Raw genomic sequence first — 25,435 nt, forward strand, 5'->3', positions numbered from 1 at the left:
TCCACCACAATAGCACCGCTACTGAATGCTCTCTCTTTAAGTACCTGCCGGTTATCCTCTGCAACATACTTCATTACAGACTTAAAAGAGGAACGTACAGCATTCGCAATGTCCCTAAATGTATGCAAATATACGATAACGCTTACAACATTTCAAAAGGCAGAGTGTATTATTTAAGCATGTGGTTAAACACGCAAATATTTGTACTCCTTTACTGCTCCTAGATCAGCAGGTGTTCCCAAAACTGATGACAAAAAGCTTTGTAAGTCTCAGTGGTTAAGCACCACGTGCTAAAGCAGCTCACAGATTGCAAGAAGCAAGTCATCCCCCTCCACTACTCCAATGTCAAGGAGAAATCCCCCCCATACGCCTTGCAAACAGCTAGGTAATCCTAAAACTTCTGACCACCTGAAACAATTCCATCTCATTATCACATACAAATCATCTACAAAATAATATACTGTTGTTACAAATATGGTCTGAAAACTTTATTTTTTGGATGGAGGAGGGGGAATTAAGATCATTCTAAAACTTTATCATACCTACATCATATGCCATCTTTCTCAAATGTATTAGGTTGTAGTACATCTCCTTTACGAGGCAAATAACACACAGGCAAACGCTCCTAAGAGCATTGCCAACAGTCATGATTTCATTGCTTGACTCTCAGTATGTGGCAATTCCTTGGAATAATGAAAATTTCAGCTTCATTTTCAAGTTAGTTTCTCCTTACAGAGAAAAGCTGAAAAATAGGACCCAAATGCAGTTTAGTGGCTCAGCAAATCAGTGGTAAATAAACACAACTCAACATATTTGTTTGATTTAAAATTCATATGACTTTTAATCAATCTCATAATTTTTTCTGTGAATGATTCATGCTGTTGAAAGCCTGGGTTTGACAATACTCTCATAATGCTTATTTGCATGTCACAGAGCTTTGGGCAATTCTTCCGTGACAAATAAAACATGTGGTGCACGCGTCGCAAATGGAGACAAGCTTATCTCCTGGGTCCGCATAAATTTAACTTCCCTTTGCTACCATGATCACAGCTTGTATTTTGAGGCATCACCTCTCCCATACATACTGGCCCTGCTGAATATATTCGAGTGTCTTATCAATGCTGTAATTGTGATGGCACCGATTCTGCATAGGGTCTTGCTTTAAACCAAGAAAGTGACAGCCTCCAAGAAGCAAATTAGCCAAAAGGAATTACAGAAAACTCCATGAGAGTTTAAATAGCACATCTTCAAGTGAAGTGCGATATTGGGGCCAGAGGACGCACACTCCTCAGTGTCACTGGATGTAACCTTTAAAATAATTTTCAGTATCTCCGCTCTCTCTCACTTCCCTTTCATCCCACCTCTAATTTTCTTCCTTTAGGATGGTGCACAAGCTTTCAGAGCTGTTTGCTGTCAAAAAGTGGCAGACGTTAAAGATGGCTTCTTGAAATGACCAATCTTTTTCGTGAATCGTGCAGTTTGGAAAAGGGGGAAAGAGACTGACTGCCTCGTGTCCACCTCTTAGTGGACTCCTTCGCAACCCAGCTGGCCCCATAGCTCTTTGCTGGGATATGAAGGTTAAACAGCAAAGTTAGACACTAACAGCTAGAGAGAGATGAGCAATGCTGAGCTGAAGCAGGCAGCCTAGCCTCTATGACGGCTTGTTTCATGGGGCCCCAGCAGCAAGGACCTGACAGACAGCAGTGCGTGAACTGAAATACCAAATGCGGTCAAAACCACATTTGTCATAGGAAGCAGTACTTTTGACACTGCTGTATTTCCTCAGCCCTTGACTGGCTCCAGTTGCAGTCACTACGTGCGTATATAACTAACTATATGCAGTAATAAAAAGGAAAAAAGTACTACTTGCCTGAGCGATTGCAGTGAAAATAGCGCCAAAGCTGTGATCTCTCTCCTGTATGTAAAATGTGTCTCCAGTGCCTTTTTATTCTGCTCTTGCTTACTATTCCTTTCTCAAATGGATGGTAACAGATATTTCTTGTTTTGCACTAAGAAAATGTAATTTCCTTCACTTTTGTGCTGATTAGGAAATTAACAGGCAGTATAACCAAGGTTAATTGCTTTTCCCATTTAAAATACACTGCTGTTGAAAGAATTAGAGCAACAACGAGAGATCACCTATACACGTGTGCACACAACTGTGTGCACGTGCACCCTATCAAATAAAAAAATCCCTGGCAAATGAAATTAATGGGAAAAGCCAAATGAATAACACTTTTTTTTTAGAAGAAAGTTATCTAGGAAAAAGTTAAGTTTAATTGTCTTTCAGATCTGTTACGATGTAATAAATGTCTATTAATGTTAAGCTGCAAATTGGGTTTTAATGATCATTGCTATTTTTGGCTGGTGGGTGACACGTAGTTTAAATATAAAATAGATTTATGGTTTACACCGGGATGACTTTCTCGGACGACTCTCCTTGACTTAACCTCTTCACACCCCACAAGACATTTAATATAATTTTATTTCTAATAGACTTCAAGCCAATAGGATCATATTTGCTACTACTGATGTTTTCAATGAGAAATAAAATCAATGAGGTTTATGCTGAAGATAAGTGTAAGTGATTACTTAAGTATAAGTGGCTTGGAAAATATTAGGAGGGTTATATTATTCAACCAAATGACGCAAATTAAGAAACAGTCTGGATAGAAGTAAAATGTATGAAAAACTCCCGACCTTGCCACGTAGAAGAAACTGTAGATATAGATATACATATACATATATCTATACATATATATATTTTTTTATATATGTATTTCTTTTTATGTGGGCACTCTCAAAAACTGGTACTAGAAAGGAAGAAACTTGGATTCATTTTTCAAAACAGGTGGTTAACGTTAAGCATTCATACCTCATGGTAGGGGAAAAAAAAAAAATCTCTTCTTAGACCCAAAGACAATAAAGCAGCCTGGTTGCTAGGAGAAAAACAAACAGCACTCAATGTAGTCTAAGAAGAATGGGCAAGCAAGGCAAAGCCAGTCCACAGCCTGAGTGGGAAAGCAAGACAGCAACACAGAAGTGCCGTGTGTCAGAAATAGTAAGGGAGAGAGATGCATGCGGAAGAGTAAATGTGATATCTAAATTTGTGGGTGTGGTATTTTCCAGCGAGCTACACACACAGGGATAATAGAAAACCTAATAGACCACGTATCAGAACAAAAAGAATTTGCAGTTCCCTGTAACAAAAGGCTGTGTAGTAATAACAAAGAGGCTGTTTTTTCCCACATTTTACCATGTTAATGACTTATGTTACATATTAATCAACAGTTCAGTCTCTTTGATCTTTGGAGAAGAAAAAGATTTAATTATCATACTCATTTTCTGCGGAGTTACTTTTTTATTATTATTTATATTTTGGTAATAGAGGTCACCATCTAACCCAAAGTCTAGTTTAGAAAGGTCCCAGGCATTCTCACAGCAAAACACATCTTTTGTCCCCCTTCCCTTTTCCTCCCTGGTATTATCCAATCAACAAAAGATGGGAGAAAAAAACACACCATCTCTTTTGCAGAAAATAGTGTTGTAGAGATAACGGCTGGGATTTCCATGTGTGCCATTCTACAACTCCGAAAACGAAGCTTCAGCCAGTAAGTGGACTATTTCCAGCTGACTTTGATAACAAGTAGTAAATGTTCAGCACTTCTTTAATCCCTGAAGAAACAGCCCTTCCCAATGAAAGCAACCATACCCAAAACAATCTCTGATTAAAATATTTATTTTTTTCCAGTAATAGGCAGTTGCCTTAGCATTGTCTGTCTCCAAAGGTGCACGCTGATCCTTTGGGATCTCTCCAGACTATTACTTCAAGACTAATGTTCAGAGGCCTGCTCCAAGACTGAAGTTCAATTAGTAAACTGGATACTAAAGCTCTCATTGGACCTTCCAGAAATTAAACAACAACCCTCAGCATCCCTCTTACTGCCTTCCTGAAGATGAAGGACAAGTTTATTGCCAATAACGTAAAAAGTGCTGCTGCTAAACCCACCCAATGACAAAGCAAGGGCTCACCTGTTTGTGAATGTACCCCAGTGAAACCCCGAGCCCCTTCCTCAAACTCCAATTGACCGACTGCACTTTCTTTGGTTCCTTTGTAATAAGGAGCATTGTACAACTAGACATTACGGTGATTTACAACCACAAAGGGCCACTGCACTACAGCTGAAAGCCAACGCTTCTCTTGGTACTACAAAGGAAACATTTTATACCAGAAACTCTCGATGGATAAAATATTTATACAATATGGATCGCATACACTTCTCTTTTCCCTTTTGAAGTAAAACAAAGGCCAGATATTTCCAGCTGAAATTACAAGAGGGATCTTAACTAAACAGACCTTTTAAACATGGTTGGAACTTCACCAGGAACTTCCAGTTGAAGTCTCTGTGCTTGCATCGTGCCTTGGAGTTATCAAGAGCCATGTGGTGGCCAGTTCTGCTAAAGGAATGGCCCTCTAATTCTTGCAAAAGGCATTTTTAAAGGCAACATACGTCCTTGCAAAAGAGCAGAGACTAACTCTAGTTAAGCATGTATTCTTTTTAAAGAGGACTATAAAATGTCTAAACAATAAAACGTTTGGGTGGGTGAAAGGCTAAAATTAATTAATTCCTTGAGTGCTTTCTTGCTGAAATTAACTGCTAGGACAATCAGGACAAACGTGCTTTTTCAGAGAACTGTCTTGGGCAGCAGCATGAGGAACGTGAGACATTCACCCTATTTTCATGCCTCATAGCTAAGGATCAGTAACAACTGACCAAAACAAAGAATACACCTGTTGGGCAATTGGTCAAACTATAATCTGCCTGTCTTGATATGCCACAAATTAAACACGTTTCTTAATAGCCTATTATAGAGTATCAGTCTCTAAAATACTCGAGGGAAAACTGAATGTGATTCTTACCACAGAAGGTTGGATTGGGTATTGGGTATAGTATACTTTTTTTCTACAATACTTATATTAACAACAGTATGTACATCTGTTAGACCAGGCCCAGAAGAAGGCCACGACGTTGATCAGAGGGCTGGAGCACCTCTCCTATGAAGAAAGGCTGAGAGAGCTGGGGATGTTCAGCCTGGAGAAGAGAAGGCTCCGGGGTAATCTTATTGCAGCTTTTCAATACTTAAAGGGGTCTTATAAAAAGGATAGAAACTTTTTGCTTGGACAGACGATGACAGGACAAGGGTTTTAACTAAAAGAGAGGGAGATTTAGATTAGATGTTAGGAGGAAATTCTTCACTCAGAGGGTGGTGAAGCACTGGAACAGGTTGCCCAGCAAAGTTCTGGATGCCCCATCCTTGGAAGTGTTCAAGACCAGGTTGGATGGGGCTTTGAGCAACCTATCGAGCAGGTGGCATCCTTTTCCATGGCAGGGCGGTTGGAACTAGATGGTCTTTAAGGTCCCTTCCAACCCAAGCCATTCTATGATTCTATATGAACAGAGCTGTAAAATGTTAACACCATGATCCACAAAATAAGTTTTCTTATCTTTGGTGTTCCTTGTTTTTGGAAAAAGATTTTTAAGTGAAACTTTCTACATGATTTTTCACCAAGTAGCTCCTACTTGACTACCCCTGAAATACAGATACTGAAATTAATCTTTTACATAAATTATTGCAGGACTGGAGAGACTGTATTCAACAACAGTGGTCTCATTTGTAGGTTTCCAAACTGAGGCGATGAACTTCTATAACATTCTGCATTTTTAAATACACATTGAACTTAAAATAATCAAGAAAATATAAACGGGTAGCTCAGAGGCATCTGGCAAAAATCAATCGCCACCAGATACAGTCAGACTGAAATGTAATGGCAGTACCACCGGGACTCTGCAATGAACTTAATTATTCAGTTTCTATTACTTCCAAAAAAACAGCAAACAGTAACATTTCCATATACCCTAAATATAATAGTTGTACAATTTGCACTAACACCTTTATTTATGGTGGTACATATAAACTAGGAAAGACCACTACTGATTTTAATCTTAATGCAGTGCTTCCACCTAGAAAAATGTGTCAGTAGATGTCTCAGTAGTCAGGGAGAAACATTTAATTGTAAATATCACATTTGATTCCAAAGAAGAAATTAAGCACTTCTGGTAACTATAAAGGAAGATAATTCATCTGATGTATGGACCTGTCTTTTATGATATTTTGCAAGGGAAAATTTATTAAAAAAAATGTAGCTATGTTTGATATGCAAGATGAATTGGTGGTGTGGGGTGCATTTTGGTACTCCCTGAAATTTTCCCTATAAGAAGCCCACATTTCTGATCCTCTGCAGGTGAGGATTTTGAAAGCACTACTCAAATGCTAAATCATCTGAGGTAACAGGCAGAATCCCACTGATTTCTGTAGGAAGCAGCATGACCAAGAGAGGGCCTTTGAAAATATCACCCTACATATAGCAAGCAGCAAGTAAAACCTTTGTTATTTAAGGTCATAGCTGGAACTGGAACTGCAATAAAGTATTTCATTCAATTATCTGAAAAGCCATTCACGATAAACAACAAACCGACTTTTTACTACATCTTTACTTCGACTTATTTACTGTAAGAGGTGTAAGCACTCTAGTTTATAAAACAAAGGGGAAACTGACCCAACGAAATAAAAATAAATAAATAAATAAAACAACTCTAAAGGTTTTGCTAAAGCAATCAGTCCTTTGTTCATTCTGTTCTCCCTATAAGGGAGATTCACAAGGGCAAAGAGGGAACACCAGGCTTCAAAAGTAACCAAAATTGGCAAATTGTGCAGAAAGATATATAGTGTCATTGTTTAGCACTTGGCACCAGCCTGGATCCAAGCAAGCAAGAACACAGATCGCCTGTGATGGGAAATCTATCAGATGTAACAGAGCCAACTGATGGCTAAAAATCTAACATTAAGATCCTTTCATCCACTGCTTACCTTATATTTACATAAGCTTAACTTCCAAAGCAAAAAGACACCAAAGAGGCAATGTCTGAATTGAAAGAAAACTGTATTTCAGCTCAGAGGAAGGCCAAGATCTTCTATGAAGCCAAACTGACCACCAACAAAAAGAGCAGTACCTAAAAGTAGTGTTCTCCAAAGTGACATTTTCCCATCCAGGCTTTGTTTGGATTGCAATAGAAATAGGGAGGGAAGATTGAGGCTGTCTTCTGACAAGTTCCTGGCATTAGTGTCCCTTCCAATAGCACTATTTAACACTGCCTTTACCCATAAGATACATTTAGCGTAAAATCTTCCAATAGCACTATTTAACACTGCCTTTACCCGTAAGATACATTTAGCGTAAAATCAGCCAGTGTAATTCAAAAGTGTATCATACACAAACCCGCAAAGCAAGATCCCAGCTAGGCTGTCTCACTACTGAAAACAGAAATAGCATTCATAAATTGGACACAATCACCATGAACAGTTTAGCATCAAATGCTTTGGAAATCTGTGTAGAAAGCCAAAATATAACATGCCAGTAGATTTCATGCTGCAGATAGCTTTGGATTGAGAAACTAGGGAGAACCCAAGCGGGACACCGCTTGCTATCAGACCCTTTATCGAAGAGTTTCTGCGTTATTTCTTCTTCATACATTAGGAGCTAAACCACTGATGATCAGCAGCGATGATCACTGAAGTTCTACAGAGTAAAGGATGGAAAAAAAAGCACAAAAAAAACATACTTTCCCACAGCTCAACTTTGTAATCACAGCTATGGAGGGAGAGGACAATGTCTGCCAAAGAGAATTCTACTGAAGGCAGAGGTTGAGTCTTCATCCATGAGGAGTTATGCCGAGGTGCCACAGTCACACATTGCACATTAACAGCAGGCAAAAAAATGCTTTTTTACAGCAACCAGGTTGGGAAACTTCTAGGAACTTCCTTCCCTGTTATAACTGCCCTCATTTTTAAAAGCCTTTCCTTTTTGAGAGCAACAAGGTCCACTCCAAACAGAAGAGCATTAGGTTGTCACAGGTGCTTTTACAGGCCTGGAGTCTTTATGAGCCACATCACCAGAAAAGGAAGGAGTTGATCATCTCAGAAGCAATGAAAACATCCCAACCCACCCAGCTACAGAGCTGAATTTTACTCTATGGCTCCAAAGACCCTTTGCTCACTTGACTGGGGTACAACAAAATCTCTTCAACCGACCTGCATGCAAACAGAGATATCCTCGAAAAGTTACCTTAATCTCTTCCTTGGCAGATGTAAATTATCCTTCTAGAGCAATAGAAGATACAGCTTTGCTATGACCCCAGTATTCCTAATCCACATGAGGTTTTTTCTGATTTTTATGTTCTCCTGAAAATAATCAGGTTACCCATTTCAATATTTTTAAGATGAATTGTTCCAATTATCCAATTAAAAATTACACTTTCTGATAAGGTTTAATTTTATGGGATTTCATTTTATGAAACAAAGGTGCTCAGACTAGAAAAGATTTCAGTTTTGTTGAAACATTCTGGCTGGTACCTTATTTTGAAGGGGGGAAACGATCAGTTTGCTGGAGAAAATAGCACACTCCCCAGATTTTTTCTCCTAAAATGTGCCCAGTGCTTAGTTTTCTCTTTTCTACAGAGAAGATCTGTGCAATGCAATGAATCGAATCACTGTTGCATAAAATGGTCAGCACATTGGGCACCCTACTATGAGCTGAAGATAAAATTGGGAGGACAAAACATCCACAAAGGAAGGCTGGTGCTGGAAGGCCCGCCCTGGCCCCAGCAGTCCCCACCCCATTTCAGCTACACTTCCCTCAGCAAAAGGGCAAATCTTTTCTCCCCCTGGCTTCCTCTAATGCCAAACCCACATACATTTACAAGTGCGTTTTTTCCTGCTATGTTGTACACTTCAGCCCGTATACCCTTAACCTCCACCCCACTGGACTCATTCCCAAACCCCGTACTTTTTTCCCTGAACATCCTGCCATGAGCCCAAGTCTTTCGTTACTCTAGGCAAAAACAAGACTGAGAAGAGAAGTTACAGATCAGCCCATTGCTTAAGGCTAGTGAGTGAAGAGTACTTGAGAAAACAATTCTCTATGGAATTATATTCTCTGTACTAAGTAATTAGAAATTAGCCACAATTAAACCCAAACAGCTAGCCAAATGATGGAAAACTCCCCGGTACCAGCTGTAAGGATGAATGCAACGTGGTCTTCTGTCCATCCCTGCCAACTGCAGCATTACTTAGGCAAAAAAGCAGGGAGTAGGGAAGAGAAGCAAAGAAATACAGCATGATCCAACATTGCCATCCTCAAGTGCTACACAATCAGTTCAAGCACTTTCCTCTGCCAGCCACACAGACTCTCTTATGTTTCATTTCCCTCTACATACTTCAGTTTCCACCTGCCTTGAAATACATTCACTAATATTTAGCTTTCCAAGACGCAAGGCGTGAGACTGAAGAGTTATTTCACTGATCTTTCTCTGACCTAATCTGGGTTTCGCTATTGTCATCTACAAATGACTGGTACCAGAGAGGCAGTGTTAGAGTCTTCCTGACCACACATGACGGCATTGCCCAAGTCGACACTGAAGACCTAAAAAGCTCATGTCAGGAATAAATGGAATTAAAGTTTCTGTTCCAGGTTCTCTGTTTTAAAAGAGAGAGAGAGCATTTATAAAAAAGAAAAAGGGGGAATTCTGAATTAGATAGCATAGTACTTTTGATCTGTAGGACTTCCTTTTAATCTGTAGGCCTTGCTCTCCACAGCATTTCACCATCACTTTTGATTTTTTTCTAAATACTAATCTTCCAGTTGGCAGCAGGATTTTATCCACTTTAAGTGAGAATGTAAATTAGTCTGGTTTACCCTTCCAAATGAAGACATTGTCATATACATAGTTTCAGGGAATACCTGCAGTCCACGCTTCAAGACTTTACCAGGAATAAGCCTTCCTTACAGCCCTGGAGTGTCTGCACATCTCACTGCTGTAAATTAAACTGGAGAAATTCCTGTGAAACACAGCAAGCCCTAACTGTTAAAACATGCCCCTTCATCATCTTATCCAAATAACGCCTGAAACAGGCATATCAGAAACACCACAGTGTGCTTATCAGAGGCAGAAGCAAAATGATTGCTAGGATAACCACCAAAGTGAGAGCTCATCTTCACAAAGCCAATAATTCCATCCATGAGGCTAGCAATTCCAAAGGGAGTCTGTATGAAAATCACTGCAAATTGGAAACATGCAACTTTTTATCTCTGTGGTACCAAGTAAAGCTATTTTGTAGTAATAGTGGAAAAAACAAAACAAAACCCAACAAAAATCAATACTCTTCAGGGCCAATATTGGTAAGCCACTAACCAAAGAACAGCAATGTTGAACCTATTGATTCTGTAGAGCTTCACTTCTACATTATTTTCTTCACAGTGTGAAATGTTCCTATCACCTTACAAAACCGAAAATAAGAGACAAACTTCTAATTAATACTTCCTAAAAATCTGTAGTTACACTTACATAATTACAAAAACCCTTAGTGGTATGCTCTGCTTTATACATTTGTCAAAATACCTTATGTTAAGAACAAAAATGTGTGGTTTTTTTTTTTTAATAATAATTATTTTTTAAATGATTCAGCTACAGGTTTATCAGGATGAATAGTTAGTTATGACAATCTTAGACAGCTTAGCAAGGATACCTGAACTGGTTCATAACATGGTACAGCTGACTGACAAACGTGCTTGATGACATCAAGATAATGCAAATGCACAAATATCTCTTAATATTTAAACCAGGACATCAATGGATGCCTCAAATAGTAGTAATTAGGGTCCAACTTACTGAGTTATGGTCAACTATTGTCCTGTTTGTTTACAGGTATGTATACACCCCCACAAAAATATATTCCCAGATTACTCAAAAACGTGTTTTTGCTATTAAATAGTGAAAATGTTAGGCCAAAAACCCGATTTCCCTTAACACAATGTCACCTTAAGACCTGTTCATGAAAGGTTAGAAGAACAAAACTGTACACATCACTATATGGGGACAAAAACAAGTAAGTTAATGCATGGGATTATTTTAACATGTGTCTATAGGAAGAAAAGCACATCAGACACCAGAGACTTAGTTGGGAGTTTGCACGTCCTGGTCTTTCTTCCCAGCCAGGTGAAAGACTTCTGAAGATGCCCTTAGCTTCCCCTCCCTCACCTCCTCCTTGCTCCGTCCCCCCCCCATTCCAGGGTGAAAACCAGGGCACGATTAGAAGAGAGCTCCGGGATAAACACATCGCTAAAATAATAAATACCAGCTAGACAGCTATGAAGGTCAAAAGATGTTTAGGAAGATTACAAGTTCAAAGACCACAGTTGCAGCATGTACTGACAGATAAAGCATATTTCTTCTTCTGAAAAATATATGTAGGTTGTATACAGCTAAGTTTATTATTATTATTTAAATTTTAAAGAGAAAGAAAGGGGAAAAAAAAAGGCCTGGAAGATAAAGGGCTACTTTTCTTACTAGTGCTGTCCTACTGAGCACTGTCTCCACAGAGGGCTGCACGGGGAGGAAAGTCTTTGACATAGTACCAGAAACCTCCAAAGGGATTTCTTTAACAAGTTACAGGTTGGGGTTGTGGATGACAGGGTGTTTTGAAGAAAGCAGTGAGGCTAAGAACTGGCATTGTGAGTCCTGTGTACCACCTGAGCTGCTTCTCAGGGGAGGCCGTGCCCTGGGCCTCAGGGAGACCATGGCCGTCACCACCACCAGTGCTGCTCGCTCCCCTCACTGGGGAGGGAGGGGGTGAAAGCCCCAGTCAGGACAGCACCACCTCAGGGCACTCAGCCCCTCTGTGCGGTCCTACTACCCTCAGGGGGTATGGGGCCTTCCCCACAGCCACCTCCCCAGGGCTGACTGCCAAAGGGCTGCCCCATTCCTCACCACCAGAGTCCCCCAGGGCTGCAAGTACCTGTCTCCACTGGTGCCCCTCCGTGGAAATCTGTGCTAAGGGTCCCAAGGGGCCCCAGCCACCTGGGAGAGGAGACCCAGCCTCTGATGGTTCATTCAGATCTTGGTCCAGAGGTATTCAGTATCAATTTAACAGCCTCTTGGTATAACATGGCTTTTACACCAAGCAGGTCTATGCGCATGAATGGCGAGGAATAATGGTTTGCAGAAGACTCATCATCTGAGACTCAGTGTCTTGAAGCCATTGGGGAACCCCAAAGTGGCTCAACAAGCCAAAGTGCAGCAAGAAATTGGCTGCTGCCTTTCGCCAAATAAAGAAAATTTAAGTAGTGAACAAGCACCAACAATACTACTCTATAAACAATTCATCATTTGGAAAAGGTAGCCTAAGATCTATAATGCTTCCCTGCCCCTCTCCTCCACAATAATCACATTTTAAATATATCCTTTACAGCAATGGTCTAGCCATTAACAGTAACTGTTTCTTATGTGCACAGTAAAAGACGTAGTGCTACAGAGACTAAATGGGACTTATGGAAAAGAAGCCATAAATCTTTGTCAGCCTCTCAGAAATGAACACTTAATACAACTAGCTTGGAGTACTTCACTTCTCCCTCAGCCGAGGTACCAATTATAGTAACGCTATGATAAATTTTAATCATTGTTGTTAATGGCTCCCCCAATTTATTTTATCCCCTCTCTACACTAATGAGCTGTGCTCAAAGTCTCATGATTCAAATACTATTCCCTCCCCACACGTAAGCAGGATAAAGCAATCTTTTGGATATTGACCTATAATACTGCTGACCTATTCACTAGCATATGAAAGGACTCAGAGCATTTGGGAATACAGAAAGTTTGGTCGGAAAGTATAGTTATAACACGGCCAGAAATCATTTATTTCCACTTTCTTTCCCAAATTTCTACTCCTATTCTCCAATACTCCCTGTTTCCGCCATTCCCTCCAGTGCTTTAATTTCCTTATCATCAAGTGAATACTTTCTTCTTGTGTTGTAAAAGTCAGTATAAAACCAACACATTGTTTAGGGCCACAAACAGAGTTGCCTCCTAAATCTCCACCACCCCTTTAGTTACTAGCTGGTACTAATTTAATAAGCAGTTTTACACTTACAGAACGGTAAAGCATGCTCTAATCTAGGGAGAAGCCTCATTGCCTCTACAAAACTTGGTACAACTCCAATCTTTTTTATCCCAGTGGTGCAAAGGAAACCAATAATTCAGGTTCGCCAAAGCAAAAACAACCACAGATACCCTGCTTGCATACATCCTATGCACAATGGAGACACGTCACCGAAGGCAGACACCACTTTCAAAGCAGTGTTGAAGTTTGATTACAACAGATGGTTCAGGTAACCTGGACACTTGCTGTTCACCTTGCAGTAACATTAAAAAGCAGCAAATCAAAAACAGCCCGAAGAAATTCTCGCTGTCCCACCTAAGCCAGGGAACTCACTGCCACAACAGGGTGATGAAGCCAATCCACAAAGCAGCAAATGTTTATATACCGGCCCCTAATCCTCAAGAGCTCACAAAATCCTTGTGACCAGGTTATCCTGAAACCATTTATCAGACATTTCTTTCTACAAAGCAGAAAGTTCAATGTTGTTAACAGAGGGGATGAGAGGGACCTGGCAATTCCTGTACTGCTCCTGATCTAAAGAAACGAGAGAGAAAAGTCAAAACTTTCAGGTTTGTTGCAACAGTAAGTGTTGGAAGCAAACATTCTTACTAGCTTTTGCCATCACCCCAAGGAATTCATGACAAAAGTAATCCAAGCAAGAGCACATCAAAAACAACTTCTCTTCCATGTTAATGGCTAAAAATAAATAAGCAAGTAAGCTTTTTTTTTTTAAAAAAAAAAAAAAACATATTTCTATTCCCCCTCCCTTTCTATACTATCAACCATAGTCTCTTCTAGCTAGTTCTAAATTTTTAAGCTTTCTTCCTGCTGTGTACCAAGAATACGGGAATTTTAAGTAAGAGCCATTTTCAAAACTTTTTTTTTTTCTTCTCTGGAAAATACACTGATAAAAATGATAAATATTCCCAGTGCCCTCTCTGCATGGTATCAGCCATCTCCACATACACATGATCCTAACCATCCCCCAGAACACACTGCTCCCTCCTCTGTGGGTGGCAAAATCTTCCTTATAACAAAGTTTTGCTTGTGAGCTGTTTCATCTTTTGCAGAGCTTTGGATGCTGCTGTGACAGCAGGTATCTTCACGGCTCTGAAGACCTGCAGGCCTTCAGTTATGAAGAAGCATCCCCTTGTGCTGTACGTACGGGAGCCAGATTCAGGGTTTGATCATGGTGGCAGTTGAGTATGGAATGGTCCCATGGAACGCAGCAACATATTTCATGGGGAATTTCCTCCTTGCTCTCAGCCTGCAAACTATGTGCCATATGGAGAGCTGGCAAAAGGGAGAGGACAGATGTCTGGAGACATTACAGTTACTACGTTAACTGCCTGTGAGTTTATTCATCAAAAGGTGATCACCCTTTGTTCTGGTAGGGATTTATTTTAACTTCCTTTGCAGCTTTGAGAGGTTGACAGCAAATCACTATTACACAGTTTTCAAAAAGTACCAAGTGATTTGCAGCCTGATTAAAAGGCACATTTCTTGGCCTGCAATACCAAATGTTAAGTAAAACCTACAAATGAGGAAAACAACTAAGAGTTGACAGCAGCAGAAAAGGATATAAATGGAAACCCTCACTGTAGCTGTCTGCACGCTCGTGTATGACACTGGACCAGGCTGGATGTCAGGGCTGCACAGAAAAGTGTTGCTACATGAAAGAGAATCTTCCTTCTCTGAATGCAGAGAAGGGAAAGTTTGAAGCACTTGAACAAAAAGAAAGAAACAAGTTCCCTCTTCTTAAAAAAAAAGGACTTGGATGTGCATGCTTAGAGTAAGAAAACAAAACCCACCACAAAAGCTATTCACTTTCCAGCAGTGTTTCACAGACAGATCTCTCATGAGACACCCTTTGATTCAACCTGGAGTTCATTTCCTGTGGACTAGGGAGAGCATTAAATGCCCATGTGGTTCTTGGAATATAAGAAGTAAAACTGGAAGACTTTCTCATTTTGAAAGCCTTTTTCAACAGTACATCTGCTTTTGGAGTTTGTATCCTTTAAGCAATGCTTCCTGCAGAGGAGTAGCCGTTGGCCATGCCTGTCTGCTGTCTCCTGTGCTGGAGAAGGAAGTTCGAGTGAGAATTCAGCTCACAGGCAGGCACAAAGCCCAAAACTTATACTGTTTTAGGAGCAGAGACGCACAGGGAAGACGGTTTCATCCAATCCCAATTGATGTGGAGCTGAGGGGAGTCACCTGAGAAGTGAATGGATTGCAAAGATGAAACCACAGGCACTCAGCCAGAGAAAAGGGAGAAGAAGGTAACTATTCCTTTTTCCTAAGAAGGCACATTTTAGAAGAAAACTTGCAATGCTGCTCACAACAGAAATCTCAATCAACAAGTGATGGAGTAATTTGGCAAAAGGGGTAGGAGTAGGTAGCATTTTCCTCAAGTTTGCTACCATCACATATAGATAGTGTTCCTCAGCATAGCCCACCTATCAGGTATCTTCACCTAATTTCTGTTAAAGGGTTATAAAATTTTACCCCGTCCAAGCATGGCTGTAGAAGATGCTTTTTACTGTACGTGGCTGTGCAATGAAAAGAGAAGCCTTAAGGAAAGGAAAGGGGAAAGAAGGGGATAAAAGGGGGAAAGGGAAAAAAAGAATGAAGTATCCATTCTTTGTTTAAGCACCACTGTATCCTAGCACTACCTTCAACACAAAAATGGTTGTGTCCCTCCCTGAAAGAGTTTATCATTTACAATTGGATGGGAAAAATGGCTGGAAACCACACCAGCAGTTCAGGAGATAAAGAGCTGTGCAGTTCTCTAGATATAACAACATTTGCCAGTCTATCATCTATTTCTTGTGGCACTTGATGAAACTGCCTGTTTTTTCCACCAAAATTCAGGTCAGTCACTGTCCCTCCTTCACAGTGTCACAGCTGCTCTGAAAATATACATCAGAGCACTAGCTGAAATCAAACTGCCAAGCACCACTGCAATGCAGGTCAAGTACACGGACATTTTTCATTTTTTTCCTGAGCAAGAGGCCGTGCTTATCCCCCCCAGAACACAAACCCCAGCCATCAGCAAGGAGGCAGATGTAGTAGCTGAGCAAACGGTGCTGTCCTGTTGCTGTTAAGTGGGAAATAACACGTCACCTCCCACAGACCTCACCTCAACAGGTGACACGCTGGGCCGCAGCACGTGCACGCACACCCTTCCTTCTCCAGCCTGCCAGCCCACACAGCCCATAAACAAGCAGGGATCTTCCCAAGGTCCTTGACACAAAATGGTTTTTAAATAGGTCCTTCTCCAAAGGAAAGGAGAACTTAAGAGCAAAACAGAGACTTCGATAATTAACTGTTCACAAGGGCTTTATCTCTGCAGGGGAGGGATTTGTTGGTTTTAAGTTCTCAGCCAGCAGATGATGAAACTCCTCTCCCCAGGGTTTACTGACCAACAGTAAACAGCGTGCATATATGCATGCTTTTTTTTAAAAGCTCCTTTTACCTTTAGCATAGGTTTAAAAGAACCTAATATTGCACCTAAGCAGCAACAATTGCATAACAAGTGCAAAACCAAATTTCATGACTTGCTTCTATTTTTTTTTTTCCGCCTGCTACAAAGCCCCCACTCACCTGCTCATAACATATCAGCACAGAGAAGCATGAACACAGGACAGAAAGCATTTGTAGTATCAAAGGGCTAGAGCAGGTTCCAGAAGCTGGAACCTCTGCCCCGATGCTGAGACAAAATAAATAAGAAAAATAATATAAATAAATAAATGATGATTTTAAAAATTAAAAGGTAGGGCACAAAGGCAACCCTCAAATTGCTCTTAAATATCACTTCGCCTCGAAAATTGGGAAGTTAATTTTTAAAGGGAGAAAACCCATGCACACACAGGTACCTTCAGAACTGTTTGGATTAATTTGCCTTTTACGTCCTTCAATTGTGGGGGGGAATGGGGAGACGTACAGCTCAGAGACCAAACCTGAAGCTGCAGTTCTTCTGCAATAACACGACTGGAAGAGCTGAGGCTTCGAGAAAGACAGCAAATACAGGAAGTTTCACAACTGAAGTGCTGGAAGAAGCAATTCTGAACAGTCATTCTCACCGGCTCGTGCTGCCAGCAGACACCATTCCTGCGTGTAAAGGCACAGCTCCTTTTCCCCAGCCATGGTCCTCTCTTCTGAGAACACAACGGAGGGAGCCTCTGAGCTTCCAGAGAAGCTAGAGGAACCCTCTTCTCTGAAGCAGCTGCTCATTAAACTGCGCTCAAGGCCAAAACATCCAATACACTGAAATAGCATAAAACTGCCTCAGACAGGCAAGGATTTAGTCGGAGTAGAAGTTCTTTCATCATTTTCGAATGCTGTGTAATGGCCTCATCTAAACTGCACTCTGCCACAATAAGAAAGTACTGATGGATATGAATAAGCAGGGAACTGATGCCTAGCTGCAAACATGAAACATTAACTTTATTTTGGCCATCATAGTTTTTTTTAATTAGAACAATAAATTTTAACAATAAAAAGTTCTATTTCCCAGGGACCCAATTGCTTCTACCATAATTAAAGGAAGATTGTGGGAATTGGGCCAAAACAACACTGCCAGGAACAGCAAAACACCCATAAACCCCATGTTAGCACTGCACGGTCCCGAATGCTGTGTTCTGAAACAAGTTACCATAGATCACACTCTCTGGTAAATCCATGCACACACTTAATTCCATGGTAAGCATGAGGCAGTTCTCACAGGAGAGCAAGCTCCTATCTCAAATCATGTCCTATTCACTGCAGAACAACAGCAGATGGGTGACCATGGACCATGAAGTGCCAGCACGGGGTCTCTCACTGTAATTTCCCTATGAATTAGGTATCTAGCTGTGGATATGACCTTCGTGAGAAAGCACACCTGAAATTTCTGAATTGCACTCAACAAGAGTAGTGCAAAATGCTAAATAATCGGTCCTGTCCCTGCTCTGTAACTCCATTTCCTCCCCCAGCCTTGTGCTTATTTTGGTTACTTGGATGAGCAGCAGACAGCTCTTACATATCTGGCCATCAGTCAGCTGCAGCCTGTGTATATTACTGATACTGTAAGATTTATAAAAATACCATAGATTCACAATATATAAAAATAAACAGAGTTCTAAGTAGCAATCCTGCACCTTATTCTTTATTTAAAGCAAAACAAAACCAGAATAGAATCATATTTAAAAGTCATTTGGAGAGAAGATGCATACTCAAAGCAGGCAGACACTGCTGCTCTACTTCCCCACACATCCCAAAAGGGCAGGGATAACAGCAATACTTAGCACTAACTAAAACTTAGGCTACAGGGATCTAGAGAGAAGCAGCTCAATAAGTAAATAAATAAACAAAATCTCATTCCTGACATGCTGGAAGTTAAAATGGATGATCTAATGGTCTCTCCTAGTAGTAAAAACCTGTAATAGCTAAATCCAAAATGCCAGACAAATGGTTAGCCATCAATTATGTATTATCAAACACGCCAGCAAGGCGCACAATGGTTTCGAAGATGGAAACATTGGGAAAGTCAAGGCACTTGTGGCAGGCAACAGAGGAAATCACTGGCCCCCAAGTAACCCACGAGACTACAGCTCCCCATATTCCATGGGCAACTTGCATTTCTTTACTCCTTGTTCAGGTTAGCTGGCAGTATTTCTGCTCTGTTTTTAAACACATACTGCCAAGATCTTATCGATCTCAAAAAAAATAAAATAAAATAAAATAAACAGTCTGAGGAGCAAGGAAGCAAGGTAGGTACTGCCGGACCCTCAGCTTTGGGAACCTTCCGGGGGAAGCACAACGGCACAAATTTCTTCCTACTTGTGTTGGTTAGGTTGTTAAAAGCATTGGCTGTGTTTTGTGCCATGTTATAACGTCCCTCTGAGAGGGAGAAAGACAGGTCAACGGGATCATTTAAATTGGACTCAATAGGTATGAAAGAGAGCGACCCTGTTGGAACCGATTCATTCTTGGGGGCTGAGTTACGGTCACCATTATTTCAGCCCCCCGGAGAGCGCAGCAGGCCAGAATACAAATTAAAAGATTATAAATAGCACCGAGCAAGGTTTTGTTACCATCTCTGAGGCAGCACTATGCTGACCTGCATTCAGGTTTCACTACAAATCTGAAATTCAGCTCGAGCCCCCAGAAGAGTTCACAGAAGTGTCAGCACCACCCCAGCGAGGGCCGTGGGCTGGGATAACCCCTCGCTTTCTCTCACGGTGCCAGACAAGTATTTATGACTTCGACTCAAAGCCAGATGTAAATGGACGATTTTGCACAGTCTTCAACCAAGACCTGACATTCTCTCCAAGCATTTTGAGCAGCAATTCAGCATGCTCTGGGGGAACAGAGAGACAGTGCGTGGTCCAAGACCAATAAGCGTATGCAAAGTTCAAATTTTCTTTCTCTGAGGTAAACTTCGGGCCAAATCGAGCTGCTTGTCGTACCCCAATGGAAACAAAGCATTCCTCTTGCCCTGCGTGGTGATGAGGAGCGGCACAGTCCATGGGAGAAGCATGAAGCTGGGATTTGGGAACCCGATTTCTGCTTGAGCCTCTTCAACTCATCCATGACGTAGGCCTAAGGAAAGCTCTTGTCTGGCTATCCCGACACACTCCTGCATCCCACCACTTACGCTATGTTTGGTTTCAGATCCCTCTTCTGAAGAGGACCACACTCTAGCTTGTTTATACACCTCACATTGACACTCTGATATTTCAGAAAAAGACTTGGGACCAAAGACAACTGCTTTACCATGACTGAAAGATTTTTTGTTTGTTTGGGCTTCCGGTTGCAAAGCAAAATGTCTTCTCTGGAATAATGTCAGCAGAATGAAGACCTTAGTCCTGGCTCAGAGCCCCATTACCCTGGGTGGTATAATGACACTTTTTTTTACCTCCGAGAGCTCAGCATTTCCAGGTGAAATAAGTGACATCTGATGGCAAGATGCCAAATAAGCTGTAATGGCTAACCCTGCCTCTGCATAAATAGAGGTCATCAGACTCATTTTGCAGGGCAGGGCTCTTCACAGTCCCAGCTCGTTCCAAGGATGGCAGGGCTGTGCAGCAGCTCTGAATTCATGGTAATGCACCCACCGTTTCCTAGCAAATAAGAAAGAAAAAGCAAGGCTTCGATCACTTTAAACTCGCCAGGGCAACAGCTGAACCTTATCAGTTTTGAGGTAAGACAGATGCTAAACTGACCTCTTAGTGCAATGTTTTCCAAGCCAGAGGGGAGGGTTTCTTGCTCTTGATCCTCCCCCTTCAGAGTTTTCCAGAAGAGCTGTGAAAAGTGACTGGTCTGAACAAAGGCATCCTTCACAATTATCTGGAAGCCTTTAGAGAAGGCTGATGTTAAATGTCATGTTTTATGCTGCTATCTCACAGGCCCGAAGGAAGAATGGAGCTTATGTCAGAGGCAGTGTTTGTTTTTCCTTCTGTGGAGATACACACTTCAGCATGAAGGCTTCTCTCAATGATACATTTGTTGAGCGACATAGAAATATGAAAAGAAGGATGGTTTGAAGATTTCCCCCCTCCCTCTTAATTACGGAGTTTTAATATAATGCTCGTGGTAATAAGAACAGACTATCCCACCAATATTCACACTGAGCAGGGCTTAGCGCACAAAAGCTCTCACCAAAACCCATGGGAATCAGAAAACCAAGCTGCTGAGTGCAAGCAGAGACCGCAGGATCTGGCTCAAAGAAAATTTGTAGAACTAACAGCCCCTCATCTCTACAGAGACCATTTAATGATAACACGACTGCCACGCAGCTCGAAGATGGCCCATCTCTGCTTAACAACACGGATGCTCTGGGAGAGGTCTCTGCTGAGCAAGGATTCAGAAACTCCCAGTTCTCTGCCACCAGCTGTCTCTCAATCCCCTCATGCACCCACTCTGTCCCTGCTCTGCTCCCATTGCTGCCTTTCTACCTCGGCTGCTGCCTTCTGACCTTGCAGACAGGACCAATGACTAAGGGACCCGTTTGCAAACACAAGCAGACTCACGGCTCTTCCCGCAGGCATTCACCAGCACATTTTAGGAAACTGTTTGCACAGATGGCAGCAGGTTGCTGGAAAACTGTTTAATCCTCTTCCATGTGCTTTGAAGACGGCATTATGCTTCGAGCAGGCAGCACTGTCTTGATCTGCTGTAACCAAACTATGGCTTTATCAGTGTTGGAGCAATTAGAAACTGGCAGTTCACTCTGAAAAAATGGTGCTGAGGCACTTTCCCTACACATCAGTCAGTACAAGCGTGTGCCCTACAGTGGGGAGGCCAAGCAACCTCCAGGACCGGCTCACTTCTTGTCTTCTGCCTTGCAGCAGGAGCATGCAGTCTTCCAAAATTTTCTTCCCCTCTTGGAAAACACACAGCATGCTTTACAATATCCTTCCTACCCAGGGGTATGTCCAGCAGGAGCTACTAGGAGAATATCTGTGCACTTTTAAGCCATACTGCATCTCTTTTTCCTCTACCGTACAAATGTACAAAATGACCCAAAAGAATAATTATAAAAATAAACAGAAATCCCCTACCAGGAGGGCCTTCATCTGCAAGACCTTGTTGAACACCCTTAATTCAGTGACATGGAGTAAGTGCCGGAGATGCATTGGAAAAGGGGCAGGAACAAAATATATAAAAAAAAAAATAGTTAAATGAAGCTGAGATGAGTACAGCCTGTCCAACACTTTAAAAAAATAAACAAAAAAAATGCACAACCATTTCTTTCAAGCAGAACCTCCAGTCAGCTGCCCGATGTGCTACACCTGAGTAGAACCACCTGGGAACAGTCTGCCACGGAAAGATGAGAGGAATGGAAACCAGCGGCACGAGGAAGCAGTTAGGACAGAACAAAGTATCATGGCATGAACACTGGACAACTCTTAATGGCCATCTGGAAACAGAACAGCTCAATTAATTTTTCTTATTTAACAAACCAGCCTTCCTGTCCTAAAAGTCAGTGGGCCAGGCTTAGACAGAGGCAGGCACTAGGCACACAGATGGCTCAAACCATCTAAGCTAGAGGGACACGTGTATGGGAGCACACCTGGCTGAGCTTCCTTCCTAGACACTGCACCCAAAAAACTTTTGCAGAGCTCGTTACAATTACAGAACAAAAACGTCTAATGACAAAGGAGAAAATGGGAGAATAGAGCAAAGGCTAAATGGAAAGCAATTCTTTAGAAGTAAGCTGTTTCTTGTTTGGAGTCAGGCTCAATACTGCCACTGCCCATACCTGGTAAAACATCCACATAGGGTTTAGGATTGGGCACATATATTGGAATGATTCAAAAAAAAATGTAAAGGGGAACAAGATATGTAACTTTTTCTTTTTTGACAGAAATATGAATCATTTCAATTTCTAGGCTTTAAGATAAACTGCATACTTTCGAAACTGCGGAAGCCTCAAGGCACATTTGTATCTCTGTCAAAGGTGAGATTAAAACATGTTGACATACCTTCAGTGTGCCTGATTGCCCCAACTCGAGTGCCAGGAGGAGTGACAAGGAGCCTGTCCCACCACAGCTTCCCTGCCATTGCTGCCACAGTAAACTTGATCAAACAAGGTCTCGCGGTACAACTACAATTAACAATACTACTGTTTTGTCCTTCATAGACTCTCAAAAGAACTTTAGCTGACTTTTTTTTAGCTGCTCTGACAATTTTCCTAACTAATCCCTCCTTTAAAGATGCCCACGTGACTGGAAAGCCTAAACCGCATCATTTTTAGTGAAGCTACAGGTTCTGACCAGCATATGGCCGCACATTGAAGGTCTGAGGGGCTTCACTAACTCCAAAGATACATAATGCCCTCCTGAATCATCAGCAATAACTGCTCTTGCCTCCCTTTTTCAAGAGTAGTTACTGCCCAGCCCTGCTCTCAATTCATCACATCAAATCTGATTTCTGGTATCATGCTCTGACGAGCCGAGGATTAAGTCATGAATGAGCACTACCTGGCTGTGCAGTAAGCCTGGGGACAGCAGTCGAGGTGGAGAACTGACAGCCTGGTCTGAAATTAGCTCCAGAGTCAGCCCATTGCCCCGGGAAGGCATCTCATGCTACAAGGAGAGACACTCACATGCAATTAATTGTCACATGAGCTAGTTGTCCTGCCCCCCTTGTCTGTTAGGGCACTGGTGAAAGGATGTTGAAAAGAAAAATTGTATCCTCCCGTTCTCTCAAGAGACAAAGTCCTCTCCTTCCTCCTTCTCTAGTTGCGCTGTAGAGCCTGAGTCATGGTGCTTCCGATGCCACCTCATCCCTCCTCACCCACCTCACCGTGCTGTGCCTTCAAACTGCGACTGAACCCCTGCTCCAGTGACAAAAGAAGAAATTACCAGCGGGGATTATAATGCAGACAGCAGTGGCCACAAACAACCTAATTTCCCCCGGAGGCAGGCCGTGTATGTTTTTTGTTGTTCAGAGCCATCTGCAAGGAACTGGATATTTGCAAATAAAAGGAGATTAGGACAAGGCATTAATCCAGCGTCTGCTGCTCATTCATGCTGTCCCCTGAAAGAGAGCCCAGATACAACATTTAAGTTGCTGCATTCAGTTCTGAGCTGCTGGTAAATTAAAGAAAGAAGAAAAAAAAAAAAGATAATTAAGAGATACACAAAGTTGGGATGTTACTTTCTATACCAACTAAGCCCCGGGAGGGCGGTAAAACACAAGAGCCGTAATGAAAGAAAATGAGATTGCCTTTGAGGAGAGGCAGCTCCCCCTCAGCTGTGCCCTTATGTGGGCCCAGCAGAGAAGAAACATGTCCCAGAAAGAGGGTGGGAGCAGAAATGGGGAGAAAACCTTGCTCTTAGGAAGGCCTAACTTGCTTGCTGTTGGATAGGAGCATGTGGCAGAAAATGGCACCCGCGCCTTTTACAAGAAGCTACGCTCTGCACACCATGAGAGAGCAAAGGCATCAGCACAGCAAGCTCACTTTCACATTTTGTTTTCTTCCTATCCACAGTAACTACGTAGCAGTCAGTGCTGCCTTTCCAAACTAATATTATTATTATTAATAAAGCTTGGGAAAAAGAAAAAAAAGAGAAAAAAAAAAACATCCAGTTCGGAAACAGATGAAAAGCACTTCATCTCTGCGTACTGTCAGTTTTTCAACCGGCAGCCATTTTCACAGAGAGTTTTGCCTGACAGAGCTGATGGGCGCTCACTGCTGCTGAAGTTTTGGGTTTGATACCTTTCAGATGTAGCTGGAGTGCTCAGCGTTCAAAGGCATCGCGCATGTGGCACCACCTGCATCCCCTGCCTTGGGAGCCGAGAGCGCATTTCACATCACAAACGCTGACTGTCAACCGCGGGTGCCTGATGCTTTCTGTTCAACATTTTCCCAGCTTCGTTTTGTTTACTTTAAGATAAAAAAAAAAAAAATATTTTATTAAAGGCACTTCCCATAGCCTGCTTTAAATGTAGATGAGCCAACATACATTTTCATCATGTCTGTGTCTCTTTGCTCTACCTTATGTCTTCAGCACTGCCTTGTGGATCATTATTCGCTGTACCCTATTGTAATTCTGCCTCACTAATGCAGAAATGCATGAAATATGCACAGAATGCAGAAATATGTACAGCAAGCCAAACTTTCATCCCACCAGAATTCACTTCACTAACATCTCAGAAAAAGTTGGTCTTCTGGTGAAAATTCAGGTCAAATTTCAGGTGAAAGACCTGGCCAGTCGCAAAAGACCTAGGCTGGGTTCCTTGGAGGAAACCCTTGTAATAATTTTTGGAAGAGACCTAAGGGGATTTAGGAGCATGAGTTTCAGACACACGGAATGGCCTCAACAATCGGCCCCACTACGCCACACGAACCAGGGGAAGGGGACATTCAGCCTAACGGGCTGACTCCAGGTGGCAAAGCATGGTTCCCATTTGGGACCACGGATTGCAAACTGCCTTATGAGGCAAAACAGCATGCCAGATATCCTAAGAAAAATACCTATTTGCAGCTGAGCACATCCAGCCCAGCACGGCAGATAATAAATAGGTGGGCTGGCTGCAGCTCCTGGAGTTGTCGATGGGACACACAGTAACTTTCCCAGCTCCCTCCTCTTCCAGCGTTTCTGAAACCAGCCCAAGCATCACTCAACCCAAACCGTGTTTTGGTGTCCGTACGGCATTAAAGCCACCCATTTGCTGGAATGCCATTAGTTTAAATCAGTTCTACAGCCAGTTCCACGATCAATAAAATGCAGAAACATGACTGGAGAAAGGAATTAGCATCTGTAATCCCATGATTACATAAACCCCTTTGGTCAATCAGTTATTAATGGCTGTTATATTTATTGGGGTTTATAGCAGGCCTACAAACCTGAGCCATCAGAAGCAGACACTGAAGGAGACACTAAAAAAGCCA

At 41.9% G+C, this 25,435-nt stretch overlaps 1 protein-coding gene across 21 annotated transcripts in view; it reads right to left on the minus strand.

The window, feature by feature from the left end:
- Positions 1-25,435, minus strand: part of ADGRL3 (adhesion G protein-coupled receptor L3) — a 535,525-nt gene that overhangs the window by 348,159 nt on the left and 161,931 nt on the right. Inside the window, exon 3 of one of the 21 annotated variants that reach the window (XM_048067818.2) lies at positions 24,260-24,427. The exons of the other annotated variants lie outside the window; for them this stretch is intronic. The gene's annotated coding sequence lies outside the window, so the exon portion shown is untranslated. The remainder of the gene's footprint in view (positions 1-24,259; positions 24,428-25,435) is intronic. 21 annotated transcript variants of the gene reach the window in all.

Source organism: Anser cygnoides, chromosome 4 (assembly GCF_040182565.1).
Source record: "Anser cygnoides isolate HZ-2024a breed goose chromosome 4, Taihu_goose_T2T_genome, whole genome shotgun sequence".
Taxonomy (NCBI): Eukaryota; Metazoa; Chordata; class Aves; order Anseriformes; family Anatidae; genus Anser; species Anser cygnoides.